We start from the raw sequence: 15,113 nt of genomic DNA on the forward strand, positions 1-15,113 counted from the left end.
CCACTATGGAAGAAATGATGGTGTGCTATGTGAAACAGGGATGCAGAGGACAGGACCAGCACTGTCAGAGAAGACCAGTGTACACATTTATGCTCTACTGGGAGTTTTGTTGTTGTGACTGTGTACAATCATGTCACTAGTTTTCATTCAGTTAACTTTTTTTTTTTTATTTACTTGCAAAAGAGATCTTGTCCTCTCTGTCCTGTGTCTGTTAGGAGAGCACCTGCAGTTGTCAGGCAATCTGTGTTTCTGCTCCTCCTGGCAGCAAGAGTTTGCCCAGGAAATGAATTCACCCTTAGTCATTGAACAGCATTTGTTGGTATGGTCCAGTGAACACAAAAGAAATAACACACAAACTTGTTCAAATTGTTTGTGCTCTCCTTCTTCCTCCCTAGAAATGCCTCTAAGGCATATTTGTTGCCTTTATGTCCTATCAGTTAACTCAAGGTGTTCAACAGATAATTATTTTTTTCAATAAAATGCTTGTTGTGAAGAGCAATAAACTGATAAATTGGTATTAGGGACAACCACTAGGAAGAAATATGTCTGTATTTATATTTTGAATGTAGATGTAAGTGAATGGTAATTAAGGGATGTTAGTCCCCAGATCTAAGCTCTTAATAATCAAAGGACAACAAAGAAGAGGCAAACACTAAAATCTTTTATCAGAGGGGAATGGGAAGTTACCATGAAGAGAATGCAGAAGTGTGCAGATTGAGTCATGGAGAGGAACACTGCAGGTATGGATGCTATAAGAGCATTGTTGGGGAGCAGGTAATACTGGTAAGGAGAATAAGGAAATAGAAGAGCGACACTATTCAGCTATTTGTGCCTTGATGAAAGAAATGGGTGACACTTAGAATGACTTGTTTCTGTCAGACACCTTCTGATTCATGCTCATACAGGTAACTCAGACAGTGCCATCGCTCCCAAGAGAGGCTTGGAGCACGAGTAGGCTTCATGTCTGCAGCCTCAGCACACACATACAGGTTCTCTGCAGCGTTGGGAGGGAGGAAATTCACACCTTCATGAAGGCTGGGACAGGGACTGGGAATCACTCATGTCCTGATGTGACCTTGTACAGTTTTCTTCTTGCGTTTTTAAGGACTTCATTGCTACTTCAGAGCATTTTGTGCCCCATGTGCATAATTTCTCTGAAAGTGCTATAAGGAAAAGAATCATCGCTAGAAAGAGAATGATATTCTTGTCAAAGAGAAAATTGCAGTGGGGATTTTTTCCAGCCATAATCAAGTCTGCTGTATTAAATCAGGTGGAGGAGAGAAGGAAAGGAAAAAAAAAGACTGTGAAAATGAATGTAAATATTTTATTCTTAAAAGTAAATCTAAAATTTGTGTAATAATGACTTTATTACACTATATTCTGTGTTATACTTTGTGAAAATAGCCCTAAAGTAAACATGTTCCTAGCTTGCAGTTTCTAGCTTGCACTTTAGGCACGGTGTACCCAATGATTATTTTTCAGTGCATGAAACTCTCATGTTTATTATGCACCCTCAGGCTTAAGCACATATATCGTATCAAGTGTTGACTTTGCTGGTTCAGCAGCCCTGAGAGATGTTCTGTGAACACCATTATGTTGTCAGGCTGAAATTAAACAGTAACTTCTAAAAATAAGCCCTGATGCATTATCACTAGAAATCGTGATAAAGACATCAGACCAAAGGAAAGTTGTCACATTCCTGTCATTAAATGCATATACAGATGTCTTTAAAATCTTCAGTTAAGGGTAATTTGTTACCTAATGTCAACAAAGATCTATCTTCAACTGGCCAATGTATTACACATGCAAACAGATATGCTGGGTCTCAGAAGCATTCTACAACTTGTGTTCCTATCTCTGAGGAGCAAATATAAGTTCACCAGTGAAGAAGATATTTTAAAGCTCCAGGAAAGATTGATTTTGAAATAGTATCCCTGTGTCAGAAAAGCAGGAGTTGACATTAAATGAAAGACAAATGAAGAGCTAGGCTGGAGCTCACCACCCCTGATCGATTCCTCCCAAAGCAGACACTGAAAGGTATCTAGGCTGTTCTAACACACCTGGTGCTATCTAAAGAGTAATTCAGAGCAGTCCCTACTCAGTATAAATAGAAAATTATACAGTAAAAAAATAAACACTTATGAATAAAAACTATACTAAACTCTATTTCTTAGGAATATTTTTTACTTCTTCAGCTGACAAACATATTAATAGAGTACAATGAAACCATTCTTCATGATTCCTTCTATATTTTTCCCAATAGTGTTGAAAAATTGTGTTTTGGCTTCATCTTAAAGGTGCTACAAAAATAAGTATTTTGGTCAAATTGACCTTTCTTTCAATTTAGTTTACAGAGTAACATTTAAAAATAAGTGCACATTTTGATTTATTGGAAGTGAAAAGGTTCAATCAACCTAAAATGGTTTTATTTTGGCTTTTAAAAAGCTGTGAATGGGTTCTTCAGCTAATTTCAAAACTGGGGACTTGGAGTATGTGTGTGTGTGTGTGTGTGTATTACTTGGTACTAGAGCAAAATCAGATTTGAAAAACTTAAATATTTTTTCATATTAGAATTCATATTACCCTCTTTTCATTTTTTTCAGAGGCAAATGCCTTTGCCAGTTTTTATGCTCCCACTGTCTTAAAAAAAAACAAACCCAAACAACAAAAACCCCAAATAAAAATGCAAGTGCAAAACCCAACAAAAAAAACATCCTAAGTATCAGAGCAGAATGTTGCTCAGGTCTTCAGGCTGCAGGAGCACACAGGGTGGAATCCTGAAGACAGCAGGGAAGAGTGCAAGGTTCAGCTACCTTGAAACACCTGGAAAGGCTTTAAATTATGACAGTGCTCTTGATCATCTCATGTCTTCTAGAAATATAAGCATTTTTTAATTGAGGGGGATATTTATAAGCAAAGCCCAACTTTTCATGGAATGACTGTCAGGCTGATTCAACAAAACCTCTCCTCCCCAGCCCCTTTGCTGCCACAGGAAGAGAAATGCAATTTTAACTTAGTTTTCTTTATAACATCATAGATGACATTCATGAGAGAAGACCTGTGCTTGTGGTTAAGGAAGGAGCAGACTGGCACGTGTCAGGGACTGATCCTCTGAGAGCTGCTCTGTGGCAAAGCAGAACTGGAACAGCCCTTTTATTGATGTAAAAGATTGGGCCTTTTCTGCAAGCATTTACAGAATAGAGGTGTATGAAACCTTTGCCTCCATTACTCAGCAAAGATTTTGTTGGTAATCAGTGTAATTTTCAAGCAAAAAAAGAAAAAATAAGAATAATAGTAAACGTGTACAGGAACAGGTTTGCCTTCTAAAAGAGTTTTATAAGCAGAATTGTATGTTGTCTTGAAGAATTCTGCATACCTGCACATATGTAACCTGGACTGTCTAATAAGTCTTAGTGTATTGCTAACATAGTCATCTCACTGAATTTTGCTGTATTTTTCAAAATTCAGATTATATTTTTAAATTAAAAAGAAAACCTATCCTGTTCTCGGGGGGGAGGAGGGAGGGGGGTGTGTGGGGAGTGTATTGTTCTTAAAGATAAAAGAAAACAACAACAACAAAAGAGTGTGTTCCACCCAGAAAGGTGATCCAGGTAAAGTGTGAAGAAGAGAATATAGGTGGTCCAACAAGTACTGATTAAGAAATAGGTACACCAGCTGCAGTCAACAGTCATATTTGTTGGGACTGGTTTTGTATCCACTAGTCTCCCCTCGAATAAATATGTCCTTAGGAAAGAAATAAAAAAGAAATAAAGATATTTCAAATGCCATTTCACAAAGAAATGAGTAAAGGAAATGAAAGGAAATACATTTTCATGTATTGGCAATTACCTAGGGCTGGAAGCTTAAATTCATGTGTGACTAAACCTGAAATGTAAGACAGGGAATCCATATGTGTTTGTTCAGCATTAAAAATCACTTGAGTTAGGGACAAACTGTTCATTGCTTTGAAATATTTCAGTAAGCATTTGGCAGACACATGTTAAAAGACACCCTGGGCCCACTTCACTTAGCATATTAATCTTCAATAAGCCTGATATTCATTTGGCCTTTGGATTTCCAAACTGAAATCTCAGCAGAAGTTGGACAAAGGAAGGTGAATACACCCTGAATCAAGTGTGAAACTGTGTTTTGCCTTAGCAAGGCTTCAGCAGGCAGTTCTCATCTGCTGGTTCTTAAATGGAGCAAGTACCCTCCAGAACAATCCACAACCAGAGCCTGAGAGGCTGTGATGGTGTTCAAGCACCCACTATGTTCAGCTGTCACTAAGGTGCTCTGAATTTCCACTCAGAGACTTGCAAAACTTCTTTCTTTTCTCTCTGGCCTGAGTCTGAAGCTCCGAGGTTCTCCAAATTGGTTAATTCCCAGTCTTCCTGCTCTGTATCCATTCATTAAAGTTCAAAGAGACCTGGGGACATGAAAGCTCTGGAAACCTGAAACTATTGGCTCAGTGTTGCTGAAAAATACATTTTTGTTTGTTAAACATAGGGGTTTTTTTACTTTCCCTTTCACAGGACCTGCAAGATTACTATAATTTGTCCCCAAAAAACCAACAAAGTGCTATGAAAGGAATTTGTTACCGAATGCATACCTTTCTCCTCACAATTAATTAGGAGCAGGGAAACAGCATGTCATTACCCTAGATGGTACTTTATGGGTATCTCTGAGCCACAGCAGCATGCAGGTTGTGAATATATCTTGCTCCTCCTCTTCTGACCCAAACCATTAACCAAAATTCAGTTCTTGTGCAGTATCTTTTAGACAAACAAATTGATGAGGGGCCTCTTTAATGTAGTTCTCCTTTCTGCTACAGGAAAAGTAGGTGCAACCATTTGTCACTGTCTCAACTGTAGAAGTCAGACAGACAGAAGAAGAAGCAAAACCAGAAGACATTTTTCCCCAGTACAAGGTGCTCTCTATTTTAATTAAAAACATTTTTGTAGTCTTTTTTTTCTCCAGTTGAGAGTGCTTTTTTGGCTGCTTTCATGTCTTTCTCACTGCTGGTTTTGGTCCTGTTTACTGGCTGGCTGATGCCTCACTTCAATGAAGTCAAAGCCCTGCCCTGGTGGCTTTTAACAGGCTCCTGAGGAATTCCTTAAATTCCCTAGACAAATAATAGCTTCAAGAATTCCAATTAAACAGCAGCTTTCTGTGGATCTAATGATCACTAAAAAAAAAAAAAAAAGAGGCTGTTGAGTTGTTTATTTAGGTAGGATTAAGCAACAAATTCAGCCAAGGAGTAAGGGTTATGTTTTTGTCCATTAGCCTGTTAGCTGCAGTTCAGTATCATAATGGTAGCTGGTAAAAAGAAATGGTGTTCCTCTCCTGACAAACAGCATGCAACATTAATCCTATGCATTAAGTGTAGCTCTGTAGTCTGGACTTTGCCTTGATGAAAGGCTAGTTAAGTTTGCCACAAAATCTTTGATAAGTCATGATTTGAGGTGTCAGTAAAGATGAAAACTCCTAAATTTACTCAGTAATTTAATTTTTGCTTCCAAAGATGAAAGAGTGAATTCTCTTTTAAAATAAAGAAGACTAGATAAAGAGGTAAATCACCACTTATAATTTCTGACTTCAATGTGTGTTGTTTCTTTTCCAATTAATAAGCTTCCCTGCAAAAAACAAAGACATACATTTTAGTAATTAGTGTAAGCACAAGCACTAAAGAAACCAGAGCATGTCCAAGATCTTGTGCTGCTGTCAATGAAGCTGCAGTGATTAATGTCATATTTTCAGAATTCTGTTATCAAAACACATTTTCATTGCCTCCAACACTTCTTTGTACTGACTTATCCCAACTGTCTGTATGGCCAATGACTGCCATGCCAGACCTTTGATCAGCCCTTCTCTACCCAAAGCAGTAACGAAAATCAGAGGAAAGAGGTAATGTTTCTGTAGAAACTGCTGCTGATAAACTACAGTTCACCACCTTATCAAGTGGCATAGATCCCTCTACGTCAAGGCATTTCCGAAGAAGGCATGAGAAAGCTGTCAGGAGCACTGCTACACAAATCTGAAAACAAATGACTTTGCATCAGAGGCTATTTTCAACCAAATTGTAACGACACAGGGCCAAGTTCCTGCATCTCAGAAGTCTGCTGCCTGTTCAGAAACTCTAATTGACTCATTAAGTTTGACCACACAGGGCTTGTCATCAATTCCAGAGAGACATTAGTGAGTGCACCTGAGTGATGATCCTCTCCCAAAACATGATGAAGGCCAATGCACTCACTGCAAACACTGTATCAAGGTGCAAGCAAAATGGCAAAGTGTTCACAGGCTGCAGATGCACTCACAGTTCAAAAAAGACACTTCCTGTCCTCCCCGGGAAAAGAGAGATGCTTATTTGATTATACCAAGATACAGCTAGATTAAATGCCTTACCAGGAAATAGGCTTAGAGTAGATCTTATTTCAAACATAACGCAATGGTGGCATAACACTGGTTCCCCATAGGCTGTTGAAGCAAAATGGAAAACTCTTGTGCTTGTAAAGTGGTACTGAATACTGGCTACCATTCCAAACACTAGAAAGACCATGGAAGCTTTTTGGGGGGAGGTGGGGGGGAGTGCAGCTGAGGATGATTTTTGATCTGGAGTGGAATTTCTTTTATTATGTAAGACATATGGGGTAGGAATGGGAGTGGAATCTCACCATACCACAAGGAGTATAAGGAGAAATCCTGCTGTGGCAGTTTTATATTTCCCCATAGAGAGGAAAGGTGGTTAGTGCTGCTCTGTGCTTCCCTGAGTTGAGCAATCAGTGATAAGATTAACTCTGACTGCTGCTGCAGAGGGAGGGAGAACACTCCTCTCCACCCTTATTTCTCAGTTATGTTAGGGGGAGTTACTGCTACGTTGCAGCCCTGATTCAGGTGGGTCTGGAGGACCACCTTACAGGTTTCATTTTCACCTTAAAAGGACATGTTTCCAGCCTCAACCAATTGGGGTCAGACCACCACACCTGGGGCGGGGTCACATGAGGTCATATATATACCTGTGTTTTTGAATAAACTTGGGATTTGCTTGGACATCATATTGGTGTGTGCAGTCTCACTAGGTCCTAGTCTGCAACACTGCTACTTTAGGTTTCCTACTGAACAAGCCTTTCTTTCTTTGATGCTTGGAAAGTGACTTCTTCTTAGCCCTGAATGGAGATCTGTGTTTTCCCTCCTTGTTTTATTCCCCCCCCCCCCCCCCCCCCCAATTAATCCCTACTGGCAGTTCCAATTAGGTGAGGGCGTACCTATCCAAATTAAAATAATTTTTTATACCTTCTGATCCAGCAGGTTTCAAAACCCTTACCAGATGATAAAAGAGTACTTTGAGGTTGCATCTAAGTTTGTTAATATTTTAATTTCTCATCCATTATCACTTTGCTGCAGTACAAAACATCAGGGAAAACATAGTCCTTTCTCCAAGATATCTGACATGGAAAGGTATGTGACAAATTTGGCATCTAACGTTGGTCTTCCAGAAAGTGATACAAGCAGTCTTTCTCCATGGATTTTGTAATGCTAAGCAGACACAACTCTTTTTCTGGAGGCAAAGGTGAAGGATGTTGCTATTGATGAAAGATAGGTTGTTATGGATCATCTGCTACATTGATGCTGAGCAAGTAGAAACTTCAAAGACTGCAACAGCCACTGTTTCTTAATTCATGTCTCCCATGATGCCATCATGTGTGCATCCCTGTTCCTGTATGCTACAGATTGAACACTAAGGTTTCTGAGCTCTGTGTTTGTATATTTAAAGTAGGATCAAACTGAAAGCTCCTTTAACTATGTATTTAGCATAAGAACTAATTTATAGTGTTATATATATACCCAGATACATACTGGTGTCACAGTGTATAACAAAGCACAGTATATTTCCTCTGTAGCACGTAAATGGAGCGGGTCCAGAGAAGAGCAACAAGGCTGGTGAAGGGACTGGAGCACAAGTCCTATGGGGAGAGGCTGAGGGAGCTGGGGGTGTTCAGCCTGGAGAAGAGGAGGCTCAGAGGTGACCTCATCACTGTCTAGAACTACCTGAAGGGAAGTTATGGCCAGGTGGGGGCTGGTCTCTTCTCCCAGGCACTCAGCAATAGGACAAGGGGGCACGATGGGCTCAAGCTCTGCCAGGGGAAATTTAAGTTGGATATCAGAAAAAAGTTCTTTCCAGAGAGAGTAATCAGGCATTGGAATGGGCTGCCCAGAGAGGGGGTAGATTCCCCATCCCTGGAGATTTTTAAACACAGATTGGACGTGGCGCTGAGTGCCATGATCTGGTAAATGAACTAGAGTTGGACCAAGGGTTGGACTCGATGATCTTGGAGGTCTTTTCCAACCCAATCCATTCTATGATTCTATGATTCTATGATTCTAAAAGAATGTTACATGTGAAACTCGTAAACTACTACCATCTCAAGTCATCTCACTTCCTTGATTTCCCTCTATCTACAACAAAGCAGCTTGTGTCCCATGTGATGTGTGTAGGGTACATATTTCTCCTCAGTCAGGCTTGGAGTTGCAGTATCTTTATCTTTTCCAAACAAATAAGATAACCCAAACAAGAGAGTCATCTACCCAGGTGGGTCTATGAGCTTCCTATGGCTGTTTACAGTTCTGAACCAATGTCTGTTGTACATATGTTGATACAAGGTTTTTGTCTGATAAACTTGAAAAAATCAATTGAATTTTCTTTTTGAAGTTCCCAGGCTACTAAAAGCATATTGCTTTGACAGTATTTCATTGGCACTTTAGAATAAATTCTTTGATTTTCAGTCATATACGTTTTATCATATGGCATTCAGGCAGGTAGCAATGATATGTGGGCATTAACATTTGTGTTCAAGTGACCTGATAAGAGTTCTTTCTAATATTGACTGTTTATATTAATAAGGCTGCTGGAGTATTAGCTGCTGACTTTAAGGAGACTGATGAGGAGTCTGGCATAGTACAGGAAAATCAGAGGACTCTTAAGAAAATACACATTAAAAAAAAAAAAAAAAAAAAAAAAGGCAGTATTCCAGAAGAGAGAAGTAAATTTTTTTGCAGCTGGAGAAACAAGCACACTGATGTCTCTTGAAATAGATTGGCCAATTTCTTTTTTAAGAGGAAAGGGAAAGATACATATCTGTGTCCAGACATGCATTTATTTTATTAAACACGTATATATGAATGTTTTCTAAATTGCTAGACACTTAGAGAGGAGAAGTTTAGAGTTCCTTGGAGTCTGCTCATGCAGCCCAACAGGCTGGCAGACTGCATAATATCTTATGGAACCCTCATTCAGCATTGTGAGCTAGCAATAAATTATGGAACAGATTGCCCAGAGAAGTTGTGGATGCCCCATCCCTGGAAGTGTTTGAGGCCAGGCTGGATGGGGCTCCAAGTAATCTGGTGAAGTGGAATGTGCCCCTGTCGACAGCAAGGGGGTCAGAACTAGCCTATTTATAATATCCCCTCTAATCCAAACCATTCTATGATTAGAATAAAACTATGGGGTAAGACTTTTCATCTCTTAAAATGGCAGTATTATGTACTCAACTCTGTGCCTATTTCTTAAGGGGTAAAATTCTGTAACAGTCCTGCATATGCAACTTTGTATGCTAATAAATGCTGTAGAAATTGTTGCTTTCAGCTGGTGAGTACTGTGGCTCTGTTCCCAGTGTCTGGCAGTACGATGGTGTCATATCAGCCCTTAGCTCAGCTCCATGACCTCTTTAGACATGGAACTGCTGTGTCAGCACTTTTCTAGGAAAAGAGTTCCTAGGGAGAACCAGATGCAAACTACTAAAAGATCAGCCTGCTGAGAAAGAGCAAACACAAAAAGCTGAGAACATGCATAACTTCAAAAGTACATTGTCAACACACTATCCACTGACATGTTGACAGATAGAAAATCCCTCTCAGCTTACGGGCAATCGAACAATTACTTTTCAAAAACTGACAAACTACTGAACTGCATGATATTCTGCAAGAAATAAACCACACTAACCTGAGAGTTATGTTTAAAAAAGGGGCTGTAAGTGAACAGTCTGACAGACTATGGGAGTCTACACACTGAGGTAAAAAGGAACATTTCTGCACCAACACCTCTTTCAAGATACAAGAGGTACATGTGATGTTGAAGCAACGCATCACACATTCTGGATACCCAGCTCAATCCAAAATATTAAATATTTTGGATTCTGACTGGAAATCTCATTTTGCTGAGTCTTCTGAATGTTTTTATACTGCAGCTATTAGCTTAAAAATTAAAGGGTCCTTTGCATCTGAATGTATTCACTGCTGAGACTGAATGCTGAAACCCTCAGAATCACACTGTGGAGGGGTTACCCAGTAGAACAAAAAGCCTTTAGCTTCTGGCATGATAGATTATAACTATAAAAGTAGTTTTTAACTAATGACTTATATTGTAAAACAATATTTTATTATGCAATTTTTCATATCTGTCCTAACAACAGGACCAGATTTGTTTCCAGACAGACCTTGTGCAATCCTTTAGAAGCACTTTCTCTATCAGTAAAGTCAATATGAAAAGTCTTAGATCCCTGATTGAGGCATTGCCATTCTTTCTTGGTGCACTATGAAAAATGAGTGAGAGAAAAAGGTCCAGGTTTAATATATCAGTTAAAAAAATAAAAAAAAGGTGTTGATTTTTCAAATGTGCCTTGCATGAAAGTCATCTGAGAAACAGTGTCAACACAGACATTTTTTGTTCCAAGGGTTATGGAAGCAATATACCCTGTAAAACCAAGGGAAAAGGAACCTCTGATAACTCCTCTAACACCAACCTTTTCAAGTGTTCTTTGAATCTGGAAAGTGTCTCTTGTATCCAGAGATGACGGTGTTAATGCCCAAAAACTAGAATACCATGCAGTGTCAAAAGTAGGACTCATTACATGGCAGCACAGATTTCCACATGAGGTCACCATAAGTCTCCCATTAAGTGCATATGATGCCCATCTGGAAGTTTGATCTGCTGGCATTTTGTAAGTGTAGAACGACAGAAAAAATGAGCAAGTGAAGGAAAGAAAATGTAAAAAAAAAAAAAAAAGCCCAACAAAAGTAAAATAAACAACAACCCAAAATTTAGCTGATAAACAGTATTTTCAATATAAATCAGTTTGGAATAAACTACCAAAATGTTATGCTGGAGACACTGACAAGTGGAAAGCAGTGAATTAAAAAATTACCTTTTTGTGGCTGCTTCTCTTTGTGTTTTAGAATGTTCTCACTCATATTTTTATTAAAGTTTTTTTTTTTAACAAACTTTTTGCAAGTTAAAATTCCACTCAAAGACTCTTAATAACCCTGTCAGTGCAATGATACCTCCAAAGTTTGGCACCCTTAACAATAAGGATGAATATGAAAATAGGGTCCTTACTATGGGCTACTTTTACCTCTTACCAGGATTTGAGAGGTTGAGAAGGGTTCCTAAGAGCATTAGGGATACATGAAAGAAGAAAGACAGGGGATTAGCTGGAGAGAATGGAAGGATAAGGTTTGTCAAGTAATGAAGCAGATGACTCTCAAGAAGGCTGCAGAGCTACATATAATTCTGACAGGGAAGGGCAGAAGCAGGAGTTTAAGAAATGAGTCACCATTTCCTCCCCTCCTAGTCCAGCTGATAAGCCAAAAAAATGAGCAGCTTTAAAATTAAAGTATTCTGCCAAGGACCTGAACTGGGAACAACTTGTAGGCTTTATATAAATCTTCTTAAGACCTTAGCAGAGAGCAGAACCTAAAAGACTGGAAATATATGTGATGATTTTTTTTTCCCCACTCAGATCCAGAGCTCCTTCCACCTCATAAGACTTAACTTTTCAAGGAGAGTATTGGACAAGTGAAGAGGTATGGAAATGATCATAATATCTGGTATTCTTTAAAAAGTAATTGTTCAACATGCTTGAAGTAATGAATATGCCTTAAGTTTCAGTGAGTTAGGATGTTTATTAGTTAATGTGTTAGACATTTGTCTTCTATACCTTTTTTTTCTGTTTTTTTGTAATACTTCTACAACAATACTGTGATGGCATAATCAAAGGCAGAGAGATGTGAGAAAGAAGAATTTATTGTCTTTCTTTTTCAGGTATGAAAATAGAAAATTCAGTGTGAAAATCATAATCATTTCTAGTATTATTACCTTCAAATATTTCTTGCTCCTTGACCTTAGAAAGGTAAGCTGTGTTCTGATAGACCAATTTATTGTAAGGAATAAACACTCCATCATAGTTAGAAGGAGGAGCAGACCACAGCTACCCTCACATCTCCTGGGATTATGCCCAGAAACCAGCACCCTCACTCACAGCACAGCTCCCTCAAAGTCTGTCACATGAAGATAAATTTAGCCCATGTTCCATCCTGAGTTTTACAATAATATAATCTGTGTACATACGAAAAAAGAGGGCATGAACTACTTTCCATCATTAACAGCAGCTCGCAAGGTAAAGAACAGTAGTCTGTATCCTCAAAGGCTTATCTTATTTAAAACTTGATTCCTGGATGTTTAACTTTGGAAACAGCACTGGGGAATGCTGAAGTTTTGTCACTTTTAAACACTAAAAGGTTGAAACTTGGGAGTTATAGGAGCAACTGCTTCTTGGCTTATCCCACAAAATCATGCTCTGAACCTTACTGAGGTGAAAATATAACATTTTTTTCCAGGGGATTCATCAGCATCAGAAGAAAAGAAGGGATAGAAAATAGCTCTGGCTTTGCAGGGCAATTCTGTTCACTCCCTCCAGCTTCAACTTGCCTCAGACTTCATGTGATGTAGATTAATCTCATAATAAAAATGCAATGACAAAGATAGCCAAATCAGTGAGATTCATGGAAATAACATTTCCTTACAGTAAAGCTGAACAGGCAGCCCCAAGCACATAAAGATTTCAGAGGCCTCCAGAGCTTCTGTAACCGAGAGAATAGGTCTCTGTGCTCCTCATTTTAATTGCAGTACCATGATGCAAGGGACTAAGTTGCTGTTTAAAGCAAACACTTTGAAGGCTTTAAAAAACCCCACTTTGCATAGCTTTGCTTATGTGATGTCTCTTATGTTTTATATTGTCTTTAAGAAAACTGTGCTTCCCTTAGAAAAGACAATGGGAAATGAGACATCAAGGTCTGAAAAGAACGTGGTTTCCCACTTCTTCATCGAGCAGAGTGCTGTGTTCACCCAAGGATCACATTTCTGGGACTATAAAAGTGGTCTTTCCTATGCTATTAAATTCTTCAGTGCTAGAGCAGTAATAGAGTGAAAACAGTGAAGCAGAAACTTTAGACTGACAGCGATTTGGATGCTTCTGGCTGAGAGTATTGGCTTCAATAACCCTCTTCATGCTCTTATGTTGCTGACCTGTGAACCATTCCTCTGACCTCCACTGACTAGTCTTTTCCTACTTATAGATCTGTTTTCCAAATTCACTGAGTTGCTATTATTGGAAACTTATGTAGTCTTTGTTAGGGTACTACTGGAGCAGTAATGTAATCATAATACACTAGGATATTTTGAAAAATTAGTGTTTAATGAATAACCATTGCATTATGTATTAATTCATAATACAAGCAATATACTAACATAAACAATGCTAAAACAGTGGGGGAAGACATGGGTGCTTCTGTTGGAAAGAAACTAGAAAATATCTAGTTTTAAAACAGTTTTGTTATCAAAATTGTACTTATACCATATTTGTTTTAAATAATCTGTCCTTTCTCCATTTTTTATTTCTTTCAACTACCACCAACCAGCAGTACTCATATAACTCACACTCTCATCTATCCATTTGTAAGATACGTAAGCAATGGAACATTTTATTAATAAGAAGGAAGAATGGAAATGAATGTAGCTTTGCAGTAAAACAGTGGGAAGGTAAGTAAGGCAGCAGAAATTAAATTGCTTTCTCAGTTTTCAAGTCAGATTTCTTGCTAAACTCCTGAAAACACAGTTCAGACCTACCAGTGAACATGTCAGAAGTGACTTAATACTTTCTAGGTCAGTTTTCATAAAGAAAATTCCATATTAACATTAGACCAGTAGTAGGAATGTACTGGTAACAACTGAAAACTGACAATGAGTTCAGACAAATAAGGAAAGATGCAGGTGAAAGAAAAACAAGCTTCTAAAAATTCTATTGAAGCACTACTCCTGGATGATATTATTTTTACTTTTGGCTCTCTGGAGCTTGGAGAAGCAAACACCATCTGCTAAGAGCAGAAATAGAACAGTGAAATAAAACTGCCTCTGGAAAACAAAGCCCTCTTTTGTAGTTCTGCATGTCTTGAAACAGCTTCATTGATGCTTTCACCTTTCTCTTAAAATAATTTCCATAATAATTCCATGCAACAACTGACTGCTCAGTAGAGCTCACATTCTCCCTCTGTCTCTCACTTACCACTTAAGTAAAAATGAACAGGTTTTTGGGTTTTTTTTCCAGGGTGTTACAAACCATCAGAGTGTCAGATAGCCTGTACTTGAACCTTTTTGGTAGCACACTTTCTCTCTTTTCTGTAGAAAGGTACTTTTGGAGGTAAAGTAGAAGAGATAGCACAGTGCTTATATTGATTGACCTTGATTATTTTGCCTATACTTTCAGAGGTAAAATTTAACAATTGACAGTTACATGATATGTTTTTTTATACCTAGGGCAAATCACAGGGAAGTTGTCAGAGAATTAAATGCTTCTTTTATGTTAAGAATAGAAAACTAGTGGTTGGTTGTCAGTTGCTCACTGACCTGTGATAATTTAACTGGCATAAAGTGGTATTTTTGCTTCAAAGGGTTATTCTTGAATGCCACATTAACTTTATGTGGAACACTATAGATAGTCTAGAAATGCCCCAAAGCCTGCTGTGCACCCTACTCCAGACAAACACAGTGCTATTCACTCAAAGTTACATCAAACTCAGAAGGCCAGTCTGATCCCTCTTTTCCTTCCCTTGCCCTTTATACTGTTTTCTGCTGCTTTTTTAGTCTACTGATTGTTTCCTTGACACAATTTTCTCTTTCCTGTCTATTATTCTCCAACACTGTTTTTTTCCTACTTATACCTGAAGTGGCAATGAGCAGCAGTTTTTCCTTAGTTTTTTCCTTAGTAGAGTTTCTGAGGCTT

Source organism: Pithys albifrons, chromosome 1, assembly GCF_047495875.1.
Source record: "Pithys albifrons albifrons isolate INPA30051 chromosome 1, PitAlb_v1, whole genome shotgun sequence".
NCBI lineage: Eukaryota > Metazoa > Chordata > Aves > Passeriformes > Thamnophilidae > Pithys > Pithys albifrons.